Consider the following 7,878-nt stretch of genomic DNA (forward strand, 5'->3'; position numbering starts at 1 on the left):
TCTGGGATCTGCCTGCTCCCCATGTAGCCCTGTCCTACTGAGCTGTCTGAAGCACTGGCTCCCACCCAGGCCCAACAGACAAAGGATGGAAAGCCATTTTCCTCAGAGGAAGGTGAATGCACCATTTTCTCCCCTAAAATACAGGTGCAGAGCAGAGAGCAGTGCAGTGGAGGGAAGCAGAACAAGTCTCTATGGAGAGGTGGGGAAAGGCACTGGGGGGCATATTTCCAAGCAAATGAGAACTGTGTCATTGATGCATTTTCTATGAGGCAACCCATACACTACTGAATGACAGTTACATAAAGATAATGTCAATTTCAGGAGCCAGAACAAAACCAAATTACACAGTAGCCATGCAGTAAGTGCCAACATAATGGGAGGTTTTCATTCTGGGGTCAGCTGGGAAATGTCAATATTATTTTTTTTGCCTTTGTTCTACTTCCAGTCATTCAAAGGCATGCCAGCCCAGCTTTCTGACCATAGATTATGTAAGTGACTTTCCTTGTAACTCAACAAAAGCTGTTTCTTAACTGTGGGAAAGGGATAGAAGACACTTCTTCCCCTCTGGACAAAGCACTTTCTTTCCAGAGCTTTTTTGTCTTGGCTAGCAGAGGAGCTAACTCAGCACTTAAAATATAGATTCCTATCAAGCCTGCCCTGCATTTTTCAAAGCTCTTATTCTGAGATGGTGCTTAAAGGAGCAGAGACAATCTACATTATCAGGGGAAAATAATGGCACTTATGGAATCAAAGTATGGCAGCACCTAGAAGTAAGCAGCCATATAACCTAAGGTAATACAAACCAGGGTATGTTAATGAAAATGCACCCACATCTTTGATTTTGTAACAACATTAAGGAGAACTAGGGAAGTTCAGCTTCTATGCAAATTGGGTAAGAATAGCTATCAGTAGATGAGAAGTCCTTGGCTTGCACAAGAGACAACATGTCTAGTTTAAGTGACAGAGTGTGACAGACTGAGTGACTGGGAAGATGCAAATACGGATGCCCCTTCATCATTTCTCACACAGAAAGATGCAGAGAGAAGAAGAAGTAGGTTTAAAACACATGCACACACATGCATGCACACACACACTTTTTCAGGAGGCACACAGCTACACTGTGGGATTCATTACCATCGGATGTTATGGGAGCCAAAAATATAACTGGAGAGATTAGTTCAATTCATGGAAGAAAAGTCCACTGTGAGCTATTAAATGCAAAAAAACACAAATACGGCCTCCGGGCCAGGAAGTCCCTGTGCAGTGACTGCCAGGAGCGGGGAGGATGCACTGGCGGAAATGTGAGCGTGTTCTTGCCCCCTTCTTGCGCCCTGCTCTGGGTTGTGACCACTGTCCAGGAATACTCAACTGGCTTTTGGCCTCTAGAAGTAGGGCTTTTCTTCTACGGCAGGTCAAATGTGTAGATCAAAACCTTCAGTCACCCTGGAACTCGAGTCATATTCAACACCCAGTGGACACCGAAGTGAAAAATTTCTGTAAGCATTTAGGAAACTTCTTTTCATTTCTATCGCTTCTACCAAAAATCTTGATTTTGCTGCATTTGAGGGTGAAGAAATAAGTGGCAAAAGCTTCCTAAAGTACAGCTTTCTGGGGAAGATGGCCAGACTGGAACTCTGATTCCCCCACTTCCATCCACCCTGTGAACACAACTGATCATCTGACCATCTCCAATATTCTGAAATATTCACATACATCCAGAAATACAGGATCTGTGCATGTTCACTACCTGTTTGGGGGGATTTCCAAATGGAGTTCTCCCTGAAGTTACAGTGCGCTCAAGTCTGTCTCAGTCTGGGAAAAAAAAATACTGTTTGCCCTTCCACTTTTCTTCCCAACTTAATGCTTTTTGTATCAGCCTCTTACCATCTAATATTTATAAACACAAATTTTGAAATCTGCAGGAATGTGAATATCTGCAATTATCCAGAAGATTAGGCAACTGAAGCCAATGTCTTACCATCCCACATGCAATCAACTCCATTCCTGAAGAGGCCATGGGAGCTGATTTTGTTAGCAGTTTTTATGAAATGCTTCAAATATCATTTGTTAAATGGAAGCAGTCATTGCTTAAAAAGGAAAGAGATATGTACTTGTTATGTAACCTACTGAATCTTTTTCTCTTGTTTTTGCCAAGATCTCCTTGATAACGGTGTGAATTGTTTAGGCAAGCTCATGCAGCCTACAGACATATGTACATACAATCTTTAAAAGAACTTTCTGTTCCTTGTTCCCAGGTACACACCAAACCATGCTGCATATTTTAAAAACCTGCTATAGCCTGTTAATGGAGTGTGGAAATAACCCTGGAGGATAAGGCATGCAGAGTTTATTACATAACTTAAGAAATTTTGGCCAGGAAAAAAATGTTGATCCTATTAAATAGGTTTTAATGAAGTCAAGATTTAGGTGTTTTTTATGATAATATCTTCATTCCAGTTGATGTTTCAGCATGCCAAGTTCTGTATCCCATTAGCCCCTTACCAAACTATTATTGGTGGGCTTTATTTTTAATTTTTTATTTTTAAAGGACAGGATGAGAGGGTGCTTATGTTGGCTTTTTCTTGGTACTATTATTCCCTCCAAATCTGATTATAAAGGGAATTTCAGTGAAGCCATTAATAAATGAAACAAAAATAAGCAGCTTGGAAAGAAATACTCAGGGATTGTCCTTACTGCAAAACATATAGTCTGAGTGTTGCCTTTCAGTTGAGGCTTACTTAGATGTAAAGATCTTTACTTGCATTTAGTACCTTTTAAACCAATCTTGGCTTCCTTGCACGCAGTTTCAATTGCTAACAGAACAATATTGGCGACTTTGCTCTTTCTGAGTATGACTACTCAGTAATGGCTACCCCCAGCTACCCTGTGTGCTGAGATAATACCCCTGTCAAAAATCATAAAACTAGTCAAATTCCTGCAGAGACCCTGCAGGATAAACCTCTCAGCAACCTTAGCACAATACATGCTTGAGTGCAGGACCAACTGCCCACACTTCATTTCATGGAGGGGCTGCTTTTATCCACACTGAAGTAACTTGGCAGGGAAAACATAAAACTAAATGAAACTGTTGTTAAGTACACTGAATTTAAATTGGCAGTGAAGATGTACCCTTTCTTTGACAGCAAACCGGAAAAGCCCTTAAACCATGTCATCAGTTGCAGTACAAAAAGGTTGCATTTTTGTCCCGGAGAGATTTTGTTGCTTCATAGCAGAAGTTCTTCACTATTTCATGTCTTGGTTTGAAGAAGCACACTGAGATTTCTGGTTTTTGCTGCAATTGACTTTGAGGAAATGTTAAAATGGAAATGCTAAATGCCTCCTTGCATTGAAAACCTTGATTTTACATTGAAAATAGTTCACTGTATACCATGGCTGAAAACTGATTATATCTATGTGTCATCTAAATGTCTTCATCCTTTCCACAGTGGTTGATGAGGTACTACTTCGGTTGTGATGTTTATGCTATTTACTGAACACTCTTGATTATTAGAAAAATGGAACCATGTCTCAAACTCCTGGACACAAGTGGAGGAAATCCCCCTCTTCCTATAAATGCACCCACCCTAAACCATGTACAATGTGGATTGTGTTTTTTCTGTAGGTAGTCTGCTATACATTCCACCCACCTCGTGTGAATTAAGCTTTTCTATTTTATGCAGGAGACCCTGCCACTGGGATGGGACCCACAGTAGGACTAATAAATGAGCACCAAGATAGATCTCCCAGTCCCTCTACTAAAGAGTCTCTCTTCTGAAGTAAATTTCTGTGAGCTCATTAGCATGATAGAATAAGACTTCATGAAGTGAGAGGCTGAACTACTGGATGCTTGAAGTCTTTGACTTGTAAATTAACCAGATGGTAAAAGCACCACTAGAAGAAGTACATAAAACCCTATGCAGTCTACCAAGTTCACAAAGACCACACAGACTGCAATTCCTGTTTAATATTTTTCCCTATACCTTTTTTTTTTACCACTTTGCCCTTGGATATTCAAAAAACCAAAATGCCTGGTCATGGTCCACACAACTAAAGAAAGTGTATGGAGATATGTATTGCATAGACCTCCCGAGATGGGCAATACCAGTGTTAAAAAAAGAACCACAATGAGTGATATAATAAACACATTTGAGACTGAGTAAGGTCAATTACACACTCAACAGTGAAACTAATGTCACAGAAGGTTGAAAGAGCTCCAGGTAAGTGTCATGGGGCAGGATGCCAAGAGTTTTTTAGCTGAAGAAATTCTAACCTACATTAGCTTCAAGGAAAAAAAAAAGACATTAAAGGAGACAGAGCTACACGAGACAGAGGCTGTTACATTACTAATCTCTCTGAAGTACAGTGCAAAGACATTTGCTGTAGTTGCAAGTTCCACTTCTGATTTTACTTATACTGGGAAACAGCTCCATCAAGGTCACTGGAACTGCGTATGTGTAAAAACTGATCTTTCTGAGTCGAAAGCTCTGTACGATTTGGTTTAATGATAATTTTTCAAAGGTGGCTTCTAAAACTCATCCTTTCATATGACATTTGAGATTTTATATGTGATGGCTACTTCCACACCTCAAAGTGTTACGTTTCCAATGTGAGATTAGCTATATTCAGAACAAAACTTCCTTCACCCATCATCATAGCAAGTGTATCAGGATATTGCTGCTACAACAACAACAAAGCCTCATGTGTTCATGCGTTTTAATGTACAAAAAGAAACACTTCCTGACCAAGAAGCTCTATCTATTGTATGTGGGGTCTAATTTTTAAGTCAAACCAAGTATGGAGACACGCAACAGTCACAACTGCATTCAATAAAGTGAACAATGGATAATGACAGGCTCTGACAATGGGCTTTGACAAACCTTGCTGTTTCTTATCAGCCCCATCTGGCTGGCTTGCCTTTCTGCTGGCGATGGCCACCCCACAGTGAAGGTGCCAGAAGCCATTTGTGTGTGTGTGTCTCAGTAGTTTGCCTGCTCCAGTTCACAGCCTGCAACTGCAAACAAGATTGTTTTCCAGGAAAGTGGATTTATATGAAGGCTGTAAAGCAGAGCATGATATCACATTCCCTTCTGCTGGCACCATTTTGGGAGCAGTAACCTCCATCAGAGGAGTTTGAACAAAACAGCTAGAAGAGGCAAGAACCTCTTAAACCACTAGAGCTGTTTTCTTAGGGAGCATGCATCAGTCTTTAATATAGACTTTGTGACTTGTCATTATAATTTGGTTTCACCATGGTCCTGCTGAAAACCAGCATAAACTTTGCAAACTGACTCCAGAGGGAGAAGAAGTCAGGCATTCACTGTGGACTGCAGCAGAAAGGACACTATAACTATTGACTTTGTGCTGTTTTCCCTGCCTTCCTTCTTACAGCTAAACAGAAGCACCCTTCATGCTTGCTTGTGACCCTAAAATGAGTAGCGGTGACCATAGGAGCTTAAGCAAGTGAGCTTAGAAAGGCTTTATGGACAGCTTTTGAACGTCTGGTGAGTACTCACTTTAGCGCGAATGGCAACCAGCTGGTTCTGGGCTCTTCTAATCTGGTATTTGCAGTGCTCCTCTCTGCCAGATGACATTTTAGGCCTTGGACGGTTTCACTCTTTTTGCTTGGTTTGGTTTCAAGTTTACACACAAACAGCCACTACATGAGACGCCAACAAACTTTGACTCAGTTCCTCATCCGAAAACAATTTTGTACTCCCACACCAATCCCACAAATGCTTCTGACTCTCTAATAAAGCAGCATTAAAAAAAGTGTTCCCTGACAAGTTTGGGCTAAGATATGGTCAGGACCCGAGCACCCCTTCTGAAACGAGAGGGTGCAGAAGAAGCCTGAACCACCACTCTTAAATGAAGCGCCCACTGTTGCTGCTGTCTTTCTTTCACTTGGGACATCACTGTTTAGTAACCTGACCGGGCGGGTGAAACCTCAGTGACATGCTACTGTGATACACCTGCCGTTCTGCCTTTTCCAACCCCGCAAATTAATTCTTACACTAAAGGACTAGTCAGAGACCTGTGAGCATTACCACATACTTGATTGGTATAAATGTAATTATGGCTGAGGTTGAGCTGATCTAAAAATAAAGCCGTGACTTCAAACTACCGGAGATTTTGTATCAGGAAGTAACTGGTCCTGAGCACCAGGGATGAGTTCAGGCAGCTGATAATCTTCAGACCCTGGGTAGCTGCGATGGACAGCTTGCTGTAGGAGTACTAGACGGAGGTCCACCCTCATTTCTCAGTGCCATAAGGCAAACAGACAAGTTGCTTAGCCTCTTTACCTCGATTTCCCATTCAGTCACAACACAGTGCTGTCTTAATTTCACAACTCTAGAGTGTTTCCCTGGCCAGGTAAAGGCAGATGTGGACTTGCTCTGATGGGGCTCAGCACTGCCCTCAATCTGTATGGTTATATCATATTATATGTGGTTACATGTGTAGTATAGTTGGGGAGGTATGGCCTTTTTCTGGCTTCAATATTTAAAGCTCTTGGCAGGGTCTATTTCTCCTCATCTCTTTATGTAGCACCTAGGACATAGGAACAAAAATTTCCATTGGGACTCTCCAGGTGACAATACTCCACAAAAACAACGTGTGCCCAAACAGGCCCAACAAGACAACCCTGAATGGAGGTACCGGGATACTGGCTGCTGGCTGCTGGCTGCAGCAGCACTCCTGCACCACAGATGCTGCCTGACGCAGGCAGAAGGCAGGAGGGACCATCCCTTCTCCACATCAGTGAGTTATGTCAGCTGACAGAAGAAAATGCAATCTGCCTTTCAGAGCTTATCTGCAAGATAACTCTAAGGACAATTAAGGCATGGCAGTGTCAGGTCACTGAGTTCAAGATGAAGCACACTGAAAGTCCTGGAGAGCAAGGTAGACTCTCCTTGAGGACCACATGAATCCAGTTCACAAAGACCTTCCTTATGTATTGTGCAAAGCAACCTGCTCATTTTGACAACACCAGATTTTAGTGCTCTCAACCCTGCCTGAGGAACAGGTCCACGAGGAGATGTGACTAGGGGTAATTTTGGATGGGGAAAGCAGTGATGAGCTCCATCTGGCAGAGCTGCAGCCAGGAGAATGCATGCATCCATAGCCCAGGCTTCAGCCAGGTGTTTAAGGTTCTCATTTTCTCCACAGAATTCAAAACCTCTTAAATCATCTTGAGCCAATATGATTCTGATAAGCTTATTTTGCTCTGATTTTGTCTGGCTTTGTCTGAGTAGCTCTAGCTCAAGAAATGCAGTCACTTCTCCCACACCTTTGAATTTTCCTGCTGCAAAGAAGCAACCCAGGCAAAACCAGCAACTGGACTGGGAAGGGAGGAGTGGGGGACTGGAAATGGACTTTCTTGTGATGCACAGAAATAATCAGAAGGATTTTCATAACCTGACTAGTTTACTTGAGGAGAGGGGGAACAGCAATGTTCCCAAAGCCTAGTGCTCACTTCAGCAGCACACATTCCTGATTGGGAACTGAGTCTGTGATTCTCAGAAATACCAGGAATATCAAGTCTTTGTCCTCCCCATCCTCCCCCCAACCTCCAATTCCCTTTTATCCCACAGAAATGTCCCAGACACTCTCTCTGTGCCTGGAAGGGCAATGCTGAAGCAGAAGTGCGGAGGTGGAGCAGGAGATCAGCTGCTAAATCTCCTGTATTTTCTCCACAAGGAGCAGGGAGAGGGAAGCAATCAGAGAATGCCACCAAGAACAAACACCAGGAACATTCCAGGCTTTCTTTACATATATTGCAGACAAACAAACAAGAATGGCATTCAGACATTACCTCTTGTATTTTACAGAGCACTTTAACAACAACACTGAGAATTCCCAGAGGCTGTCACAGGATGAAAA

The sequence above is a fragment of the Pezoporus occidentalis genome, unplaced genomic scaffold (genome assembly GCF_034315485.1).
Source record: "Pezoporus occidentalis ecotype Australia unplaced genomic scaffold, CSIRO_AGI_Poc_V1 ctg77, whole genome shotgun sequence".
Taxonomy (NCBI): Eukaryota; Metazoa; Chordata; class Aves; order Psittaciformes; family Psittacidae; genus Pezoporus; species Pezoporus occidentalis.